A 23,614-nucleotide genomic window follows, 5' to 3' on the forward strand; every position below is an offset into this window, starting at 1 on the left:
GTATCAGTCTTTACTACTTCTCCCCAGCACCTGTCAGTCTTGTCTCTGTCCTTATGTCTTGCTGTGGGTCACATATGGTTTGTACCCCCAGAAAACTCATGCTGGGCTCTAATGCCTCAGTGGGGCAATGCGAGGAGGTAGGACTGGGGAGGTGCCTCCTGCAGAAGGAATCAATGTCCACCTCATGGGAGTGGGTTAGGTCCAAGACTGGACTAGCAACCAATGAGACCCTGGAGACCTAGCCCACTCCCTAAGATGCCTGGCCTCCTCAGCTCCTCTTACTTCTAGCATGTGACCTCTTATACATAGGCCCTGTCATAGGTTGTCATCCACCATGTTGCAGCAGCCAGAGCCACATAGTATGACATTTCTGTGTGATATTTCTGGTTACCAGACCATGAGTCAAGAAACCCTCTTTTTTCTTTTAAGTACATCACCCCATATTTGGTATTTTGTCATAGCAATACACAGGAGCTAAGACATTTTACTCATTATGGAATACACCTTGAGGGAAAAGCACCCAGAAAGTATCCAGTTGAAACAGCTGGTCCCACATCATAGGCCATTGCCATGGAAGGTCAACAAAACAGCTTGGGAGTGTGTGTTATAGTGGAGAGAGCTCTAGTCTGGGCCGAGAGACCAGGGTTGTCCTAGCTCTACCATTTGTCAATACTGTGTGATACTGAATGTGGCCTGAGCCTGATACAACCCTACTGGACAGCCTGGTCTCTACATTCACACCTACCCTTTCTCCATTATGTCTTCCTCATAATGGGCTGAACCATGGCCTGAAAGGTACCAGGTCCTGATCCAGAGTCACCTACTAGAACACTAAGTGGCAAGGATTTTTCAGATGGGATTGAGATGAGAGATTATTTTAGATTACTTAGATGAGCCCCAAAGATAAGAAGGGTCCTTGTGAGAGCGAGGCAAAAGGAGACCGGGATAGAAAGGAGGCACCATGACCACAGAAGCAGGTACCATTACTGTGGATGGCCACAAGTCAAGGGATGCTGGCAGACATCAGACACTGGAGGAAGCCAGGATCCAACTCTCCAGCAGCTGGTGGCTCAAGACGAAGTGCAAATCTGCAGATGTTGTGACTCCAGTTCTATGACACCAACAAGAACTTCCAGCTGCCTCAGCAGCTGGACAAACTGTTGTTTCAAATACATTTTTGCTTTGTGATAGCTGGTTCTAATCACAAGAAGAGATGAATACAATCGTAAGCATTCTCCTTTCTAAGAGCCTCGGCAAGCTGAGACAAAGGTCCCAAAGGTTCTTTGGGGATTGGTGGAGGACACCTTTGCTGATGGTGCATAGCTAGAAGCCTTCACATTAGGGACCTCTGTCCTCTCCCTCATTGAGGTCCTCATTTCACCTCCAGACACCCTCTCTCTGACCATATGGATCTCCAGCACATTCCACCATGGTCAGCTTAAGCTGAACAGTCTACTCAGCAAACAAAAGAGGGCCTCTGGGTTGGAGCCAATCAGAGGCTGAGCTTGACTGTTGTTACACCAGAAGAGTCTCTTTTCCATGAGTGAAATGAACATGAACTTTAGATTCAAAGAACTCTGGCTTCATCTCTAGACCCTGTGGTAAGATGGAGATGCAGGACAAGGAGGGCTACTGACCATCCCTAGTTGGCCAGTTTCCCACTCCATAAATGATCATACTAGGTGCATTACTGAGATGAACAAGCTCACGCTGACTAAATGGGAGAAACCCATTTGCTCCTCATGGCTACCCCATGACATGGGGACTGTAGACACACTCCCATTCTCCCATGAGAAAGTCGCACCACAACAGCTGATATTAAGAGGAGCAGGCATGTCTGATGATGGATTCTTCCCTGGACAGAGCCCAGTTCCCATTGTCATTAAGGGTCATGGAGATGTGACAGGCAGGGGATCCTTGGAGACTGTAAGGGGGGATTTGGTCATATTGGGCATGCTAGGGAGCCCAGGTGGCACCTTCAGGAGCCTTGGCAAGAGGATCTTGAGGTGTGTCCTGGGGAGGGAGATTGGAAGAGCAGCTGGGCAGATAGGAATCTGAGCCCAGGCTATGGCAGGTATGGCTGACATGGGCACGTGGCCCAGTCCTGGTACTGTGTGGAGAGAAGGAGCAGTTTCTTGGACAGTCCTGCTTCAGTGGAGGGAAGTGGGGGTCACAGGAAGTAGAAACAGCTGACGCGGCAGCATTCATGGCTAAGTGCTGCAGAGAAGTGGGCAGATGAGTCCAAGAGGTTGGGGCTGTGGCAGCAAATGTGGCCTCACTGCTGGCTGGCAAGAGGAACTATTAATTTCACTAAGTGCTGTTAAGAGGACTAAGTGAGGCCATGTGTGCATATGAGACATGGCAAATGGCTCGCCAAACCCACTTTTCTCTCTCTGTCCAGTCTGTAGCTCCAGAACAAAGGGGAAAATGAAATGGCCAAGTTCTGGGTCATGGAAGTTCAAGCTCCTCCTAGTCTCCTGTTCTCTAGCCAAACTGATTGGTTGACTAAAGCTGTCAATCATTTCATTTACAGATTATCAAGAGATCACTACCTGGTGATGTAAACCAAGAACAAAGAGCTAGGCTTCACATCACCTACAGTGGCCGTGAAAACACAAGCATGATCGCTGTGGAGGGCACTCATGCTCTCCCAGGAGAAATGCAAGATGGTATAGCTGTTGTGGAAAACAGTCCAGCCTCTTCACTCAGTTAGACATAGGATTGCCATATGGCCAGCAACTCCATTTCCAGGTTTTTACCTAAAGAACTGGAGATATGCTAAACAAAAACCTGAGTATGAATGTTTATAGCAGCACTATGTACAATCATCAAAATCAAAACAATTCAAATTCCCATCAATTGATGAATTTGAAATATGTGGTATGCCCATACAGTGGGGTATTATTCATAAAAAGATGATGATGTACTAGCACATGCCACACAACAGATGAACCTTGAACACATTATGGTACAAGCAAAAAGAGCTGAGCACAGAAGGTCCATGGCATGTGTGATTCCATGTAGATAAACTATCAAGAGCAGGCAAATTCATAAGGACAGAAAGCAGAGGCCAGGAAAGGAAGGGGAATCACTGCTTTCTGGGAATGGGGCTTCTATTTAAGGCGATGAAGTCCTGGAGATGGGTCATGGTAACAGTTAGAGGATACTGGGTGTCATCAATGTCACTGAAATTGACATTTAAAATGCATGTGTACTTTGGTTTACTGTAGGATGACAGCTCAATAAACCATTGCAAATGGAAAAATCACAGGTTAAAAATACATTCAATACACCAGACTTACCAAGTATCCTTGTTAGCCTAGCCTTCCCAAACCTATCCAGAACTCTTACACTGGCCTGCAGTGGTACAAAAACATCCAGCACAAAACCTACCTCCTCTTCAAGTGGTGAAGATGGAGACATGCTGTTGTTTTTTGTTTGTTTGTTTGTTTGTTTTTCAAGACAGGGTTTCTCTGTGTAGCTTTGCACCTTTCCTGGAACTCACTTGGTATCCCAGGCTGGCCTTGAACTCACAGAGATCTGCCTGGCTCTGCCTCCTGAGTGCTGGGATTAAAAGTGTGTGACACCACCGTCTGGCAGACATGCTGTTTTAAAATATGTCCAAAGCAGAGTGACTGGGGAGTTATGCTTTCACATATCACAGTCAAAGGCAGAAGCTAAACCACCATAAATCAGGGACCCTCTGTCTGAAATGAGCTTACTTTGTCATGTGTGCTTTATCATAATAAAAAAATTAAGATAAGCCGGGCGGTGGTGGCGCGCGCTTGTAATCCCAGCACTCAGGAAGCAGAGGCAGGCGGATCTCTATGAGTTCGAGGCCAGCCTGGTCTACAAAGCGAGTTCCAGGACAGCCTCCAAAGCTACAGAGAAACCCTGTCTCAAAAAACAAAAACAAAAACAAGACAAAACAAACAACAAAACAAACGAACAAAAAAGATAAGCTGGGTGTGGCAGATTCTGCTTCTTTCTTTCACATAAATTGCAACTAGGAAATGTGATGAAATGAAGTGGGGTGAGGGGCTGAAAGGCCCTGAAGAAGGATGGACCCAGACACCTCTTGTGCCAGCTGCCATCTGAGGATGAAGGGGCTTGGATAAGCAGAGGCCAGAGCTGGACAAGAGTCAGAGAAAAGAGGGTGAGCTGTGGGCTGAAGGTTGGAGGTGTGGCACATTCTCATGCCCACTTGACTTGGGTAGAGCTGAGTGATGGGTCCATCTAAAGCTGCCCACCGACAGCCTCCAATGAAACCCAGGTCTTCCTGTGATGCCCAAGCCCTTCCTCCCGGCACAGTGCTGCCCCCATTCTGCCTTGGTGGCTTTTTGAGCTGGAGATGGGGAGATAGAGACGCAAACGTGAGCAGGAAGGAGGGGCTGCAGTTGGACAAGGAAACAGCATCTATCTTTTCTTTAAGAGTTGCTTGCCAAGGACTTCTTCACCACTGTGGTGGCTCTAAGACCAAACAGAGGTCCTTTCCTGGGGCTGAACCTGTGTTGTGTGCAGTTCCCTATCATTCTGGCTAGGCAGGGCTGTGGAGCCAATTCCCATAGGTGGGCAGCTGGGAATGCATGTGTGTCTGGGAAGGTGGTACTAAACACCCCAGTACGGAATTCCTGAAATTAACTCCATCAGCCCTAAGGTACCAGGAAGGGTGTGTGTGTGGTGTGTGTGTGTGTGTGTGTGTGTGTGTGTGTGTGTGTGTGTGTGTGTGTGTGCTATCTTTCTGTGGCTTCCTTCATCTCCCTAAGGTACTGACACTCACCCCTTGGCCTTCTAGGGGACAAAATGGCCCCAATGGCTCACCATCATGCAATGCTTTGCCATTCACAGCTGTTCCCTGTTTTCTCCCTACAAGTGTTAGGCACAGCACAGCGAAGACGAAGGCTGCTCTGGACCTGGATTTTCATTGTTCCGCTTGGCCCCCATGCTGCGGGCGCCCTTTCTCTTCTATCTCTCCAGATCTCCTCCATGGACATTCTACTCTGGTCTGTGCATTGCCACCTAATGGACTTTGGCATTAGCTCAGGCCATGATGACTCCAGGGCACTCTGAGTCCATCTTCACTAAATGACATGAATCAGCCTATCCCACAAGCTCCATCTCAGTGGGTTTCTATCACTGATAGGAATTTCTCTAGATTGGGCTTACCCTTCCCACCTCTCCATCTTAGCAGATGGTGCCTGCTGTCCGTCACGGCAGACCACCTGTGCCATTGGCTGCCCTCCTTCCAGCACATCACTGCGTCCAGATGGATGTGACCCTTTCTCTCTGTCTCATTTCCAGCCCCGCCATCTCTTCCTTTAGTAGTTTCCAGCTGACTTCCTGTTCCCCATCTCTTCCCATCTCCTCTCCAACAGTACAGTGTTTCCTCATTTTGGTCTTCTTGGTCAATACCTTGCATGGCTATGTCCCTGAGCCCCATGTCTGTTTGTTGGGCATTCAAGGCCAGGGTGAGTGGGCTGGCCTGGGGTTTCACTTATGCCACAGTGCTAGCTGGGACTGTTCCCAACCACCTTTGCTTAGTTGCCCCTCTCCTGACACCTTCCTCCTTCTTCTGTCTGGCTACCCGTCACCTGCATGACCTCTGCCCTTACATGCCTCAGGTACGTCTCTCCCTTGATGTCAACTCAGCCCCATGAACATCCTGTCCTGTAGCATGTGTTATGACCCTATGAAGTGTCTGTCCCTGTGAGTTTGGTGTGTCCTGAGTTGATACCTGTTTCATTTATCATTGTGTCCCTGATCCCACCACAGGCCTTGGTCCATAGTAGGGGCTCCATGTGAAACCAATTGATAAATGAAAGGAAACATCATTGAGCCTGAACTCAAAGCCCCCGACTCCCACATAAAGTAAGCAAAAACTGTTCTTTCAGCAGCCCTCACCACCAGAGGCATGATGTGGCCCATAGGGCCTCCTTTTTGCATCATTTCTGCTCAGCAGAACCTCCAGTGACACGTTGAATTCCTGTAAATTACTTCCCTTCTATGACTTGTAAGCCACGTTGCCAAGCAACGAGAGGGGATTTGGTCCTTATCAAAGGGCCTCATCTACACGTGATATGCTGGAAGAGTGTCCTAGAGAAGGTCAGGCATAGGAGGAACCCGACTTCTGTAGCCTCACCACCTCTTCTACTAGCTTCAGTCTGGGGCTGACTACTGGCCCTGAGAAGAGCTGACTGTCTGAGTACTGAGTATGTTCAGTGCTTGGCCCTCAGATGTCATCTGACTGGCTCACTCAAGGACTGAGGGAACATAAGCTCAATGGTCCCAGGACCTAATGTAGAACCTCAGGGTCACTGGCTTTGGGATAAGAAAGGCTAGAACTCACACTCCAGAATAAGCACCCAGCTCCATGCCTAGGGCGAACCCTTTTCCTTGGTGGGTTGGCTTCTTCTCTGGTCAGGGTAATACTAGGACCCATTTTCTGGTTTTAAGATGAATAAAGACAGCAAGGAGTCTGTTGTGAGGCCCCTGGGAGCAGTGTGGATGTGGCCATAGTCACTGAGCACTCCAGGTATGATGCCACCATGGGTTTAGGGACAACTTGGCTTGGTTGTCAGGCTTGGAGTCACCAGATAGAAATAAAGAAACCTAAGTTGTTGCTGTGGCCCTTTGGAAGCATCTTGCCACCCATTCTATTCACAGCCTGCAGAGCAGATGGGTGGATGCTCAACTTAAAAGATCCCTTCCAACATCAAACTTCCAAACTGCTGTTTACTGGGCACCTGCTACATCTGGGAACTCATTCATCGTGCTCCTCTCTGACACCCTGGGGGGTGCCTGTACTCTGTCTATGACCCAGATGCTATGGGAATGGACACTGTTTCCTGTTGCAGAGGGACAGTGGGGGAGGCCTGCTGCTGTGGGCCTGGATCAGTGCCTAGGCATTTTGGTCCTCTTCTTAAGTATAGCGAACTGACAGAATGAAAGCAAAACAAGGTAGGTCTTCAGCTCACATAGCTGCATAAACCAAAGGCACCAGCAGAGAATCTGCATGTGGTGATGATGGGGCTTCTGGGCTCCTGAGAGCTCTGAGACACACACACAGGCAGCCTTCTGCCTCCTGCAAGAGGTCAGATGGCCCTGGTGATCACCCTGTATGGGCCATGGCTCTATTCTCTAGGTACCACCCGAGGCTTGATGGCAGCTGCCATCTTTTCCTGCCTGCTCCTTGCCCTCTGCCAGGGACAAGTCCTAGGTCTGACTCCAGATAGGGTGCTCCTCTGCCCATGCTCACTGGTGTCACTGATGCCTTCTTTCTGAGGCACCATGACTTTGTTCCAGGGCAAAGCTCACATCCCAGTGGCCTTGTCCATGCCTGGGAGCTTCCTGAGCAGAGGCCAGGTCCCCATCTCTGTTTAAGAGAACAATGTAGAAAGGAGGAGTGAATGATCCCCACCCCACTTTCTTCACTGTTCAAGTATTTATTGTTTCTGCCCGATCGGCCCTCAAACATTCCCCCTCCTTCCATCTTGTTTGCCTTTTTAATAGCCAGCATCCTACCGGGTGAAGTGAAAATTGAAGACAGGGCCTGACAGTGGTGGTGGCCCTGACTGAGAGCGGCTTTTTGTGGCTATTTCAGGCTGGCTTCCAGACAAGATCCCCCTCGGCCTCGCTCCAGACTCTGTCTCTGGGGAGGCCTGGCAGCTGACCGTGGTTCTGATCCAGCGCACCCATAATTACTTCCAAATGTTATTTTCATGAAGCCATATTCTCCTCCACACGGCTGTGACTTCCAGCCGTTGCTGCCATGTGCCCCATTAGCTCAGGATCGAAAGCTGGTGTGTTTGGAAGACTGAAACTAGAGTACAGCCTGGGTATGTGGACAGGCTCATCTGCAGAGCACAGGGGCAGGGCTTTTACACATCACCTACAGCATGTCTGGAACTGATCATCTTTGTGCCCTCTAAAATCTTTGTAACCTTTTAAAATTTATCTTTGATTGGCAGGTAAAGCTTGCATATGTTATGGTAACCATGATGTTGCTTGGATGTGTGTGTACTATCCGATGGCTGAGCCAGCTTGGCTAATGTGCACTCACTCACTGTTTGCACTGTGTGGTGAGGTTAATGAAAGTCTATTCTCAGAGCCTTCCCCAAATCTTTTTATCTTTAAAATAGTATAAGGCAAATATACACACAGGACAAGAAAGCAGATAGGAGGACTCTGTGCAGAAAGAAGGCCAAGGGGTGGGGGAGGAAGGAGATCAAGAGAAGCCAGTGGGGGAGGGGAGATACTGTTACATGCAGAATCTATCAATCACCATCTATCCATTATCATCTACCAATGAATCTATCTATCTATCTATCTATCTATCTATCTATCTGTCTGTCTGTCTGTCTATCTATCTATCTATCTATCTATCTATCTATCTATCTATCTTATCCATCTATCTATCTTATCTATCTTATCCATCTATCTATCTATTCTATCTATCTATCTATCTATCTATCTATCTATCTATTCTGTCTATCTATCTATCTATCTATCCATCCATCTATCTATCTATCTATCTATCTATCTATCTATCTATCTTGTCTATCTATCTATTCTGTCTGTCTATCTATCTTGCATGAGAGAAGACTATTTGTGGGGAGGGAGAGGATGAGTAGGGGAGGGAGAGGGGTAAAGGAGAGTAAGGGAGGGGAATAAATACAAGCAATACACATGATACGCATATATCAAAAATTCCTAATAAAGATAATAAAACCCATTATTTTGCATGCTAACTGAAAATAAGAACATAGCAAATCTGTTTTCTAGATAAAGGGTTGAGCTGAGAGACCGAGTGGCGTGTGTAAGGCCACACAGCTGGTGAATGGAGAGCTGAGATTGAAACAGTCTGAGCAAGACTGTTTTTGAAGGATCCTGTGTCCAGCATTGACTGGCTGCCTGCTGCATCCTGGGCCATTTGTCAGCTCAGAGTTTCTCTCTCACTCAACCATCAGTGGCCCTGGGAACTGCGCTGTTTAATATGGGATGAAATGTGTGGAAGGGAGGAGAGCTTTGAGCAGTAGAATAACTTCTCTGCCTCTCACAGCTAACATATGGCTGGTTGAGACCTGAAGCCAGGCCCTTGGAGATCCAAGGCTTAGGCTCTACCCACTTTCTGACCCTCTCCTGTAAATAATATGCATCTGTTGAATGCCGGGCACCAAGCTCGGCCCTTGACTGACTGCAGTGACTGTGACATGTGAACAGTGATGGTGTGGCAGAGTTCTGGTGCACTGTGGTGGCCTCACCTGTCTTTCCAGATGGTGGGAGCGTAGTGTGCAGTGGGTGATTGGCTTACTCAGTCTTTTGGGTTGGGGGCGCTAAAGGGTTCCCAAGAGTGGGGGAAATTTCAGCTGGATCTTACAGGATTTGGGTTGGGAAAATTTAACAAATCAACTAACCAAACTCACCCCAAAATCTAAAAAGGGAAGGGAGAAGGAACAGTATCTATTTAGACCCTGAAAAAAACACAACATACAAAGTATTCAAGGAAACACAAGTCATTCTTCATGGGATTTGCCCTAACTTTCTGATGGTGAGCAACATAAGGTGTGGGTAGAGAGGCCGCATCCAGGACCAAGGAAAGTAAAGTCTGGGGTCAAGAACTAATTATCCCAAGCTCAAGTCCCAGTTCTAACACTGTCTAGTTGTGTGTCCCTGAGCAAGCTAACTGGCCTCTCCAGGCCTCAGTCTCCTCATCTACCATGGTGACAATGACAGAATTACTTGAGCTGGACCCTGTAGCATGCCTGGCACATAATACACTTCCAACAAATGTTAGCGTGGGACTCCTGAGAACTCAGAGAACCAAGCTACAGAGCTTCCATTTTTTCTCCTGGACAGAATGGGCTAGGGAAGGAGTGGATGGCCCCTAAGACAGGCATATGCTGATGCATGTTCACATGGTAAGTCCGTGTCTGGTTAAATCCTCCATGTTCTCATTTCAGGCCAGGCTGGAGAGGATGTCCATGGAGAACTCAGCTGCTCAGCCTCCTTGGTCCTCCATTTTCTCCTGTGCCCATTCGCAGACTTCCCAATGCCCTCATCTCCCAACACCACCAGCATAGCATCTGCTAGAGGGGGCACTTCTGAGCTGCCCCTGGCCTTCTCTTTTACCTGTGACCAGAAAGGCTCTGCTTGGTTGCCTTCAATGATAGAAGGTTTGTCACTTAAGGCAGAAACGGGCAGTGGTAAAGGTCGCCTTGATGGAGATGTAGAAAACACAAACCGACATCCCCATGACAATGCAAGGGTTCCTGGGGAGGAGGGGCCTGCTTAGTACCTGGGCCAAAGCTAGTATAGAGATGGATGCAAGAACTTCTAGTGAATATACTCATTAGCATTCATTGAGCACTTGCTGTATGCCTGGTTCTTGTGTGAGTTCATTTCCACTGTCCTACTCACAAATGTTTAGCAAATACCCAGAACGGAAGTGTGGTAGGGAAAGGAGAGAACCCAGTCCTGCCAGGCTCCAGCTCATGGGTCCTTTCTACCTCTTGGAGGTGTTTCACAGCTGTTGGCAGCCTGGGCACCCCTGGGAATCTGCAGACAGCCTATACATGGCTGATACTTCAGTTTCTTGCTCTTTGCTTGTCTCCCTTGCCTTTGCCTCCAGTGCATACAGGGAAGGGGAACAGAGGGAGCACTCAGGTAGTGAGGATAACAGAGGGAGTACTCCTCAGGTAGTGCTCCTCGGGGGTCTTGCCCTCCCTTCCCTGGTCTCAGCTTCAGCACCTGCAGAGGGACTCTGTTCAGTGGCCCGTATTCTGGAGGCAGCCCTTGGGAAATGAGGGGCCCTGGGGCATCTCGGTGCTCCTAGCTGAACAAGAGCAGAGTCTCCACTTCTGCAGCCAGCTCCTCTTGAGTCTTCTCTGCAGGTGTCTTTGATCATGGGTGGTACTTGAGACAGAATCAGGTGGTGACCCCAGCCTGGCTCTGAGTATGTAGCAGATTTGTGAAACTGGTCTGTAGAACGCTAGGCACACAAGATTGCCAATGCTGAAATGACATCCCAAGTCTCGAGTGGGTGCTTCCACATTTCTTACTCTTTTGATCCTCAGACAGTCCCATGAGAGAGGCCATATAGGCTCTTGTTCCCATTTTACAGATTAGAAGAATAGGGGCTTGGGAAAGGTGATGTGACTTGCCTATATGGGCTACAGTGAAAGCTTACAGCTAGGCCTCCCCATCTCTTGGTCTTTGCATCTTCTATGTGCTCTTTTTTGGGGGGGAGGGGCTATGGCCTTGAACTCCTAAGGCTAGGTCAACCATCTGGGGTCATATGGCTAGAAAATGTTAGGGAGAGAATCTGAACTCAGAGACTGTGGGCAGGCACCTGGGCCCGACAGATGTTCATCAACTGTAGCACGCGGTGACCCACAACAGCACATCCTCTCCTCAGCCTCCTGCTGCTCTGGATTCCCTCCTGTTAGTGGCAGGCACTGTACTGGGCAGGGGAGGGCTGCAGCTCCCCGTCAGCTTTCCCAGGCTGCCTCAGAAGCAGGTGGCTCCCCCTCATCTCCCATGCAGAGGGCGTCGAGCCGGCAGAAGGCAGATGAATGAGCTCGTCAGCCAGGGAAGATTCTGTTGCTAAAATACACAGTCTGATTAGGAGTGATTGAAGGGCTGGAGAGAGGGAGACTGTAGTTGGCTGTGATTTGTTCCGATTTGAAGTACTTCTAAACAAGTCACCGGGAGGCAGGAGTGGGCGTGAGTGCACCAGTGCAGGCCGGTGTCGATGATGATAGATTTCTGCAGATGCCGGGCCATTCCAGGCGATTCTGGACAGAGTTTTCAAATAGTTTTTTTGAAATCGGATTCAGCGTGCTCATCTTGTTTCTTTACCACTTGGCACAAGAGCTTCTGCCCCCCCCCCTTATTCCTTTCTCTTTCTTTCTTTTTCTGCCTCTCGTCAGCATTAGGAGTGAGCTGCAAACGAAGTGGAGGTGCCGTGGGAAGCGGAAAACCAGCCTGGTGTGGAATAATGATGTTATCTGTGGCCTGAGCCCTTGCCTCCTGTGTCTCTCTGACAGGAAGAGTGTGCTACGGGGATTTCATCCTGTCAGGAGTGAAGGCAGTAATTGGGGCCAGTGATTCATGGCCCATTTATGGGCTCATGAATACATTTATCTTCCAGATTGTTCTCATTTCAAAAATCCATGATTGTCTTTCCTGCGAGGGGGAGTGGAGGGGTGGGCTGGTGTCGGGGGGAGACTTTTTGCAGACAAAGATGAAGGGAGCTCACTTGGGGAGCACTGCTTAGCAGTGTTTCAATTAGACAGTGTGCAGGATGTCTGGCTCCACCCACTGTACGGACAGCTCCACCCTCACCAGGACACCTGCCAGAGCATCCCTGTCCCTCTGTGTCACCATGCCTCGGTTTGAATCAGGATTGTTAGTGCTGCAAAGGACTGTCCTGTACCTGGCCTTTAAACAGGACTGAACAAGTCAGACCTCAGACTGATCTCCAACAGACGCAGGATGGACCGGTGCTTAGGAGCTTTGATGCTGGAGTTGGCTCAGCTGGGTTCAAACCCTGGCTTTTTCTTTCATCAGCTTTATGAGCCCCAACACGCTCCTTAAAATCTCCGGGCCTCAGTTTCCCCTCAAAACTTGTGTTGTAGCTGAGGGAAATGGATACATATTCAACACTGGAACACAACAAGTGTTTGGCAGTGTGTGAGTCACCTTTCTCCCTCAGGCCTTGGTCCAGGAGGCAGCTGTGAGCTGTGGCAGTCCCTCCTCCCTGCAGTCAGTGTTGGGCTTAGGCAGAACACAGCAAGTTGGTGTTTGCCGAGATGTGTGCCGGCATTCAGGTAGATGGATGAGCATTCCAGTCCTGAAGTGGGTCAGAGGGAATTCTCATCTTCTAGAACAAGTTGTGTGGGTTATGGGCTCTTTTTCACTCACAAAAGAATGAAAGAAACCTTTGCATGTTGCTTCCCTTTCCTGTGTACAGAACCCTGGGACCCCAGGAGCAACCTTGTGGGTCAGTTCATTCTATGGGGAAGGGAGCCTGGAGTAACTTGGCCTTTACTCTGCAGGCAGCCCAGGTGCTCAGGTGGGCTCTGAATGAGCTTGACCGAAGCTGACCATTGCACCATCCCCTTCTGCTCATTCTCAGGAGCATACTTCCTTTGAGGTCAAGGGACTGTCCCACATGTCAGATAGCTTGCCTAATTCCACAGTACAAACTTGAAAAATGTAAAGGGGCCACCAACAGAGCAATTGTGGAGAGCTTGGTCATTTTGGAATGAAAAATCTGGTTCAACCCCAGTGATTTGTTAGCAGTGTCACATTGGCAACATTATCTTCTATCTGTAAGTCTCATCTTGCCCTTCTGAAAAATGGGATGCAGTTGTTGCAATGATTGAGTGGCTAATCCTGCTGCGTCACAGCCCCTGGTTCCTTCTGCCCACTTTTAAACACACACACACTCCAGCCTATCACAGACCATGTGAATTGGAGGACCATCCTATGTACCCCACTTCTAATCAGAAACCCAACTGTGTCTAATACACCTCCCTCTTCTGACTGAAGTTCTTCCCTCCATCCTTACTACCTTTCTGGTTCCCCAGTCCTCCAACCCCAAGTCCCAGCTAAGCCCACCACCTAGCACTGTCATGAATACCTGGCACTCAGGACCTTTTGGAAGAAGCAGGTCTAGGGTTCTGTTTGGTTGGACTTTGGAGTCTTTCAAGAGTCCCCTGCCTTGTATATGCCTTGGAGGAACAGCTGGGCACTAGGGCTGACTAAGTGGTAATATGGTTCCTGGCTGTGCTCTCCACATGCTTGAGGACGCAGCCAATGTGAACCGTAGCTAAGGTTTAGCACATGTAGTCATGGTGACAGTCATTATGTCTGAGGAGAAGGCTGTCTTTGAACCCTGGCTTTCTGACAATGAAGTATTCCTGTTTTAACTGTATGGCTGGTACCTCTCCTCAGAATAGATAAGATCAAATGCCAGCTTTTTCTCCTTGACTCAGGGACTGGACTGTGGTTCTGTCTGGGGTGCTTAGCACATTGTGGCCAGCTCTGCACATTCTGTGTAAACCAAACAGGCGCAATTTTTCAGGAAGGAGGAAGAACCAGCAAGAATGAGGGAAGTGAAGCATACATGGGGCCCCTGTTGTAGCCCTCATCCCATGCTGGTTCCTGGAGGACTCTTAGTTATGTCGTCAAAGGGAGTTCATTCTGAGGAGCCCTAGATCCCTAATACATCTGACACAGAGCCCCCCAAACAATGTTACATGTCTCCTTGCTAAGCAGGAAGTGTACTTTGACTCAAGCTCCCCAAGGGACACCTTCATTCCTGTTACATATGAGATGTCTAGAAAGGCTAGTGGGCTTTTTCAAGCTCAGAACCTAGGCAAGTGTCTATCACTCATCTCGGCAGTTCCTGTCTCCTTTCTCTTTCTATAGGGATGTCAAGGAAGGGAAGGCCCTAATCATGCATCTCCAAATTCCTTCCTTCTCCAGAGGCCCACAATTCCATAACACACACACACACACACACACACACACACACACACACACACACACACACACACACGCCCTGCCATCTCTCCCTGCTCAGGGAGAAAGTGATTGAGAGCTCAGGGAGGAGGCACACCCCAGCCAGGGATGAAGTCTCACTTAATGAGGGACTGTGGGAGGGTAGAGAACACACCCGATTTATCTCTGTTGCCTAAATACCTCTTAAATTCTCTGTTGAATACTTCTAATTCAGCAGAATGTGAACAATTATAGCAGGAAGCTATTCATAGGTGGAAGGGGGCTGATGAAATTATTTATCAAAGTGACATTTTAATTATAGTGAAGAATGAGTTTGTTGTCACAGAGATGGAAGGGTGGTGTTTCCCGGCCTCCACACTCCCTAGGGTAAATTAAAAAGAGTCCCTTCTTCACGATAGGTCCATTAGGTGCTGGAAACACAGGAAGCCAGTGGCAGGTTTTATGGGAAACATTTCTGAGACAGGATGAAGTGAATCCCTGCGAGAGTGTCTGCTTCATGCTTAGAAGTGTGGAATCTCTAGGATATGATGAGTTGGCAGGCAGAATCCAGATGTCTCTGGCAGGTCCCTTCTCCCCAGCTTACCTGTGGGACAACTCTCCTGCCCACACTCATCTGACTTGACACTGTTAAGAAGTAAAATAAATGCTCGGCAAATTCCACTGTGCAAAAGTGTATGCGGACCAAATTAAGTCACTTGTAGTGAATTATCCCGTTTCCTTGACTGCCCTGACCCCAGTTCTCCTTCTCCAAGGCAACCCACATGTTTAGATTCTCCAGAACGGGCCCTGAGATGATTGACACACACACACACGGCACATTTGTAGCCTGCACTGGCTTCAGTTTCATACTTTAGCTCTCACTAGCACATTTTACACCCCCACTAGGAGGGGAGCAAGCAGAAGGCATGAATTACGTTGGAAGCTTCTCTTGTGTTGGCCCCATAGCTCATAGAATGTGGCATTAATAATTCTGCAATGTCGTTTCCTGCCAGACATACACAGCATGTGCGGTCTGCAGAATCTCACTTCAAATCTCCCACACAACCCAACAAGTCCATTCCTACTCCTATATCATAGAAAAGGAACCCCAGGTGGGCTAGCCTGGACCAAGTGTTTCTGGTCACTGATGCCAGGTGCCTTTTGGAGTAGCCTTGGCCTTACCCCCATGCATTCAAGACTTAATAGAGTCATGTGCCTGCCAGCCACCTGGACATGGTCTCTGCTCTCAGAGCACTTAAATCTATGCATGGAGTAGGACAGGGAGAGGGCAGATAAGTATGTCAACATGATAAGGAGCAATGATGGTGGAGATGCACTTAGTATCAAAAGGAGGAAGCCTGGCGCTTACAAGCTCTGGCACCTTCTTGGTGCATGGCTTTGAAGAATTCGGAAATAACTTGTTCATTTTAGGCCCCAGTTTACTTAACTGTGAAATGGAGGTGATATTTCATCTCGCTGGACTGTTCCAGGCATAGGAATAATTCATATGAAGAAGGCAGGGGTGATGAATAGCCATTTTTTTCTGAGAGATATATAAATAGCCAATAAATATAAGGAGTCCCAAATCATTAACCATCAGGGAAATGCAAATCATAGCCTCAGTGAGACCTGAACGGCTTGGCTGCCTTGCCCCTCACCCCATCATATTAAACAATAGTACAGCCTCCCATGGGCACAAACAGAAGATGATACATGCTTCGTGTGAAATCTTGCAAGACTACAAATTATGCATGCAATCCACAGGGGAATGGGAAGCTCCCCCGAGGGTGGGCTGGGTGGCCCCTGGAGTGGGTTTACTAAATGTATGTGATGAGCATAAGAATGCTGGGCCCGAAGAGGGCAAATTTGTCCTGCATTAGTTGTGTGAGTCCATAACCCTCTCTGTGCCTCATCTGAGAAATGACTATTATGTATCAGGTAAAACATTCTAGTTAGGGCTCAATATCCAGCTGCCTTCTCAGGTCCGTTCTGACTTTTGGTTTTATGGTACCCACTCTTTTATTTTATGATCCTGAAAAGTTTAAGTCTTGGCAGGAATGACCCTTGGAGATTAAGGACACATTGATGGGCAAAGAAACAGGTCCCCAGGGAGCACTGGAGTCCATGAAAATTCTCAGTTTCATTGCCCGGTTGGTGTTTTTCACTTTTGGGTCTTTGTCTTTCTGACATTTTAAATAATGAGTCTGATGACTTCAAGACTTCTTGTCCCCCTCTCCGCCCCCTCCATATGCAGTCAAAGGACAGATGTGCGAAGCAGAAGGACTCTGGGAGGAGGCTCTTCCATAGGTTATGCGATTGGACTAGTGTAACCACCAGGCCTTCGTGAGAGAGTGGTAGAGCCCAGAGTCGAGGAGACATAACGGCAAGACAAGGGTAGAGTGAAGGTTCTAATGATGGAGAAAGAGGTTGTAAGACTGGGTGGGCATCCTCTAGGAAGTAAAGCATCAAGAGGACATGCTCACATCTTGTCTGCTGCCAGTGCTGTGCCAAGCACTTTACAGCTTTATTTACTCCCTGCAATAATCCTCAAGAAAATGAAGGGCTGTGGTCCAGACCTGGAGGGATGAAGCAGCATCAGTTCATCATGGAGAGAGTGGTGAGTTTAGTACACTTTCTGGGCTCTAAAGTTAACTCGGTTTTTACTTCAACAAACTGCTGCTCTGTGACTACTGAGACCCACTAGGGAGTCTGTATTTTTTTTTTTTTTACCCATTCTCCTGTTCCTCCTCTTTTCCTACAGCATCATCATCATCATCATCATCATCACAATCATGGCATCCTCCTGCAACATCTAACAGTATTCCATGCAGGCTCAGAGGAGTATCTTTTTTTGAGGTCTTGGCAGATGTGTTTCAATGGGTGAACCATGTTAAAGCATGTCACAGAGAAAGGATGAGACTAGCCACCACTTACTAAACACCTACTATGTACCAGGTATCATGATACATTTACATTCACAGAAATATTCTCAGGACTGTCCTATAGGGTAACTATTATCCCCACTTTATAGATGAGGGCACAAAGACCTACACACATAGCTCATCTTGCCCAACAGTGAGGGGAAAGGCCAATACTGAAGCAGATGCACCTGATATGAAAGACTGCAAATCAACCATCCCTATGCTCTCCGGCTTCCAGAAGAGCAGGGTGGAGTCCAGTATTTAAGAGAAGCTGTAATGGATATGTGGAAGTACTGATTCCTTCCAGCTTTGGGAAGGCTGGGATGTAGAACTCTGATGCACAAGGAGACTGAGAGACGGCCATGATGTGGATGGGGGTGGAATGGCCTATGTGAGCATCTGCCCTGTGCCACCCGGAGAATGACCCCATCTGCCTGGAAGGAGACACATGGTGAATGAATTCAGTTCTAAAATTCCCTTTCCTCACTAATGCTATCGGGAGCTGAGCTCTGGAAGCCACCAAAGGGTACTGATTGCTTTGTAATGACAGAACCATCTTTGCAGCGGGGCTGAGACACAGGCTAGGAGGCTCATGGTGGGCCTGGTAATGGGCAGAAATGAGGCAAGGAGAAGCTAGCAAGCAGAGTTGAGCAGCTCCAACCAAGGAGGTGACGGGCTGGGAGGATGGGGGTGTGTCACGGTCTCAGTTGTAGTACTCAGTAAGACTCAGCTGAGGACCTGCAAGGATCAGGATGTACCAGGGCATGCCTAGTAGTAGAAGTGTGGTGGCAGGTGCCAAGGGGGAAGTGAACAGGGAGTGTGCAGGAAGCTGTCAGGCTCACACTTGTTTTACCATCAGTCTCAAGGCCCAGTTCATCCTCCAACACTGTTCACCCTGGCTGGACCACTGCCCCTCTCTTCCTGCCTCTCTCTGACAACTGAGATGATTCAGTTGCTAAAGTGCTTGCTGCACAAGGATGAGGATGTGAGTTCAGTTCCCTACCATCCATATGAAAGATGGGTGTGGCATCCAGGGAGCAGAAACAGGCAGATCCCTGAGATTTGCCGGTCAGTGAGCTCCAGGTTCAGTGAGAGAGCCTGTGACAGAGAGAGACACCTGACAATGACCTCTGGCCCCTACACACACACACACACACACACACACACACACACACACACACACACACACATACAAATGCATGCACATGAGCACATACCTATATTAAACACATTGTATATATACCCATATCACATAACACACATGCAAATGCACATACACATGTAAACCCACCTACATATGCATGGACACACACCACTACAAACACATTGTACACATGCCCATTCCACATATCACGTGTGCATGAGCACACAACACACACACACACACACACACACACACACACACACACACACACGAACAAATGAAAAAAGGGCGAGTCAGATGTTCCTAAACATCTGGGAAATAATATGGCTTCTTTAGAATAGGTACATAGTTGAGACAGCAAGAATTGAACTCAGGTTGCTTTTTAGGTGATTTAAAATTCTGGATTTTTAACTTACTGGCTCTGAACCCATGTACAGATGAGAACCTGTACATGGTGAGAACCACTGACCTCAACCTTATATGGTTCTTATGAGGCGCATGCCAGCCAAGGATGAAGTCAGTGCTGGGCCTTGAGAGCACAGGGCAAATGCAGCCATGGTGGCAATGGCCGTGAAGCCGAGACAGCTCTGCTGTGGGTGTCAGCTCTTCCCGTGGGAATGTCTGTCTCAGCGTGTTACCAGAGGCTGGGGAGCAAAGGAAGGCAGCACCTGGCTTTCCTGTTCTCACTGACTGGAGCTGAAAATAAACCTGAAAGCCAGCTGAACTGGAGGGAGACTGTGAGGCATGGGAAGAGACCCTCTCCTAGCTACTGAGTCCTGGGAGCTGCCCCTCTATGGCTCACTGTCCTTGACACCATGACCTCGGTAGCTCCTCCAGGCCTCACACAGACCCTTCAAACGGATCTTTTCAACTCCTCTTTCTATATGCAGGTCCCTGTTAAATGGAGACGTCTACCATTACTCCCAGGACTCCTAACCTTTCCTAACTCACAGGCTTCTGGGTGGGTTAGCCATTGTAAGGGTTTCCAGGTTCTAGTCCCAGGGTCCCCCATACTCTTTATCTCTGATTGTCCAAGCTGGCCTTCAAGATCTTTGTGAAAGGGCCAAGTAACCTCTCTCACTTCCTGCTTCAAACACTCCCTCTACATTCTGTGTTAAAGAAACAGTTCATAGTGGAGAGTGGGGACTCACACCCTTAATCCCAACACTTGGGAGGCTGAGGCAAGAGGATTCCTGTGAGTTTGAGGCCAGCATTGGGTTATATAGCAAATTCCAGGCCAGCCTGGTCCACAGAGTGACATCTTGTCTCTCAAATTAAATAACAGAAGTAACAGTTCACCCATTCATTGATTTATCTATTCAGCAAATGACAACCCACTTTCTAAGAAGCACAGTGTCTCAGAAGTGTGGCACAGCACTGATAACCCATAAATAGATCTCCTTGGTCTAACACCCATGGCAGACACCACTAATATATCATAACACCTCTTTTCTCTCCAATTCCAGATTTTCCTCCAAATCCCCCAGAGCCATTCATTTCTCAGACAGGCTCTCTTCACCCACTGGGCTGGTTCAACCCTTACTGCATCTTTTGGGTAAATGAGGAGGGGAGTATCCAGCACATCACTTGCCAATCGTGACCCCCAAAAATATACACATTCATTTGTAGTACCTGTGTCCCCGGGTTAAAATAAAGACACTTATCTTTACTGTGCAGGACTGAAGGATTAGTGTTAATGATGGCTGCCAGACAGTATTGGGGCTCTTTCTGTGGCTCTCCTTCAGCAGCTCAGCAGCATTCCCTGCCTCGGGATGATGTGAGGCAATGGGAAAGCTGGGGAAAGATTTCCAGGTTATTGAGCCTCAAGAGCCCCATCTCTGAAGATCATTTTTTGTCTCGGACAATAGATTTCAAAGCACAGAGGGGGAGGCAGGCTGCTCTTAGGCCAGATAAATCCCCTCAAAGTCATTCAGTGGACAGGGAGAGAATTTGGATGCTGATGTGTGTGTGTGTGTGTGTGTGTGTGTGTGTGTGTGTAAACAGTTTGGAGATGAGTGTGCAAGAAAAACAGCCCAGGCTCCAGAGTTTCTCTGTGCTTAGCACAGCATGGGAGAGCAGGGAAGCACCTGGAGGCAGGTGGGGCTGGCCTCCAGCCTGTGTACTGCCTCTCCCTCCCCAGCAGGGCAGTGGAGTCTTCTTCCCACAGTTAAAACCTCCATGTCCATTGTGCAGGCTGCTCAGTTCTTCTCACGTCCTAACTTCTCAGGAGGTATGGAGACATGTGAGCTGACAGCTCTCCAAGTCAGTTGTCAGACACGTTTGCTGTTTACTAAATGGTCATGAAAAGCTGTTTTGTACTTTGATAAAGTGGGGCATAGCAGGCCTGGGAGGCAGTGTGCACCCCTGTAACTACAGGAACAAGGACTCAAAGGTGAAAGAGACTGCCCTCAGCTTCTGGCTTTCCTCCTGGGCCTCCTCTCCTCTGTCAACATCAAAGCTGCTCTCTTGAGAGCAGGGCTCTGACAACTGGCCACATTCCAACAGTCTAGGGTTGATGACTTGTGTTCCAGAACTGTCTCTTTGGGTAGCTGTTGCTGCTAACCTTCGGGCATCCTGGAAACAGCACCAGCACACAGAGAAAGAGGCAGGCACGATTCACTGAGGAATGCTAAGCACTAGCTTGCATTGACTCCCTTGCTTATATTTCTCTATTTCTCATGGCAGCCTTGCAGGGAAGACATTTCTCTCAATTTAGAGACTAGCAAAGGACCGCAGAGAAGCACCCATTCATGACCACTACGCAAATGAAATGAGCGAGAGAACCATCTGCTATCCTCATAGCCACCATTCGATCCATCCACATGCCACAAACCTCACTCCACTGGTGGATGCACTCATCACGTGTGGATCCTTGAGTTGTGGGGTTTTTGTTGTTGTTGTTGTTGTTGTTGTTGTTGTTGTTGTTGTTGTTTTGGTTTTTTATAAAAGAGGTGGCTAAGATCTGATCTCACATCATAATCTTCTCAGTAACATTAATGTTATGTCCATGGAGCTCTGGCTGCACTTCCAGAAAGTCACTGAGATAAAGTCCCTCACAGAAGACAAGTCTCTCCACACTGGTGACTCACGAGTGAGTCACAGAACTCATTTCCTCTGGGTCCAGATGTGTCTCACAATCTGTTTGAAAAGTAACCCTTAGAAAACCATAACCAGATAGGGCACAGCAGAGCCCACCTACAGCCACAGCCTCGAACTCAGGGCACAGCAGAGAACACCTAAAGTCACAGCCTTGAATTCAGGATGCATGACAGGAGCATCAAGTGAGTTCAAGGCAGCTAGTGAAGTCCTGCCAAGTTTGAGCAACAGAGTCATGTCTGTGTCAATAAAGGGGAAGAAGGGAAGAAGGGAAGGGAAGGGAATCTTAGCTACTTAGGAGGCTGATTCAGAAGGATTGCAAGATCAAGGCTGGCCTGGACAACTTAGTGAAGTCATGTGTGTGTGTGTGTGTGTGTGTGTGTGTGTGTGTGTGTGTGTATGTATATAAATAAGGAATAAAACTTTGATATATGATGCGAATCCTATCACCTTCTGGATGAAAGTCAATCCAACAAAGAACCATTCTCTGCTCATATTCTATGAGGCTAGGGGTATAGAGGTTGGGGAGAGAAGGGGACTACTGGTAACTTCAGACATGGGAGCCCAAGGCCCATATGACTTGGCCACCAGCTAGTTCTGTGACCTTGGATGAGTTAGTTTCTATCTATATACATTTAGCTCTGGGTCGCATTAGCTTCAGTAATCAACAGTTCATGCCACATCACCTGATAAAACTGAATGCAAAGGCTCTGATGTGGGTAAGTACATACAGCCTCCTGTGTTGTTGGAGACCTGGTCTCCACTGTGCACAATTGAGAGAGGTGGGGCTTTAAGGAAGGGTTTTGGCAATGCCCTCAAAGGGGCTTTGAGATCTCAGGCTCCCTGCCCCCTCTCTCTCCTTCCATGAGAGGCTCATCCAAAGCAACAGGGCTGACTGACCACAGACTCCAATTATAAGACGAAATAAACCTTAGCACTTGGTGAGCGGATGAGCAGATGATCTCAGGCATCTGTTATGCTGACAGAAAGCTGACTATCACTTGCTTCTATGAGTTTTGTGTCTTGGTGCTAGAGAAACATCATCTTGGGGTCCTAGAGCTGAATTTGAGGCTTATGAGGGTTGCCTCAGACATTCTCATGACCATGCATAGAACTATCTGAGCTACAACCCAAATGAATCATGACAGAATTGCCTATTCTCAGGATCAAAGGGGTCTCAAAGGTTACTTGGCTTATCTGTATTGGACACTTGGGACCCTCTCCATTCCAACTTTGCAAGAAGATGCCAAAAATCTGATTGAATGTCTACAGGGAGATTCCTACTTCTCAAGGCAGGTCTCTCTCTGTTTGGACATCTCTAAGGAAAAGCTTTCTCTCATAGCTAGATATTAATTTACCTCATTGGACTGTAAATTCCCAGGCCCAAGAGGGTCAGCATTTGCTTCTTGGTAAATCTTCAGGTAGTTGACATGGAAGTTAATGTCAATGTCTTATGCCTCTTCATGTGCTCGACTCCTGCAATTGATCTCCATTTTCTCCATGCTAAATCAGCCTTTCAGCTAGGCCTTACAGGATGTGGTTCTAAGTCTCCATGCCCTGGTTATTGCTAGGGTTTTCTATGTCTATATCCAACCTCAACAGAGCTACTGAATTCTGGTCTGCTCAGTGTAGCACATTATAGGAGCAGTGAACTGGTTGGCTTTAGCTCCTGGAATCAAATGACTTGGATTTGGATCTCAACTCTGTGGAAACATGCCCAGACTTCACCTGGAAATCAGAGCCATTAACAGTCCCTGACTCATGAGGTTATTAAAAGGATTAGGCTGAGCGATGAATTCAGAGTGCATCCAGGCAGTGCCCAATTAGTGTGAACTCTAATCACTCAGACTTGCTAGAGATGGTAATTCTGCTAATGTGTCTAAAGAAGCAGCTTTGCAGTTGAGTCTCTAAGAAGGCTTGAACCCTGGGAACAGTTTCATGTTATCCA

The 23,614-nt window shown here is 48.0% G+C and overlaps 1 protein-coding gene across 4 annotated transcripts in view; it reads right to left on the reverse strand.

Annotated features, from left to right (window-relative positions):
• Positions 1 to 23,614, reverse strand: part of Kcnip1 (potassium voltage-gated channel interacting protein 1) — a 405,992-nt gene that overhangs the window by 128,861 nt on the left and 253,517 nt on the right. The gene's annotated exons all lie outside the window — the stretch shown is intronic.

The sequence above is a fragment of the Onychomys torridus genome, chromosome 8 (assembly GCF_903995425.1).
Source record: "Onychomys torridus chromosome 8, mOncTor1.1, whole genome shotgun sequence".
Lineage (NCBI taxonomy): Eukaryota > Metazoa > Chordata > Mammalia > Rodentia > Cricetidae > Onychomys > Onychomys torridus.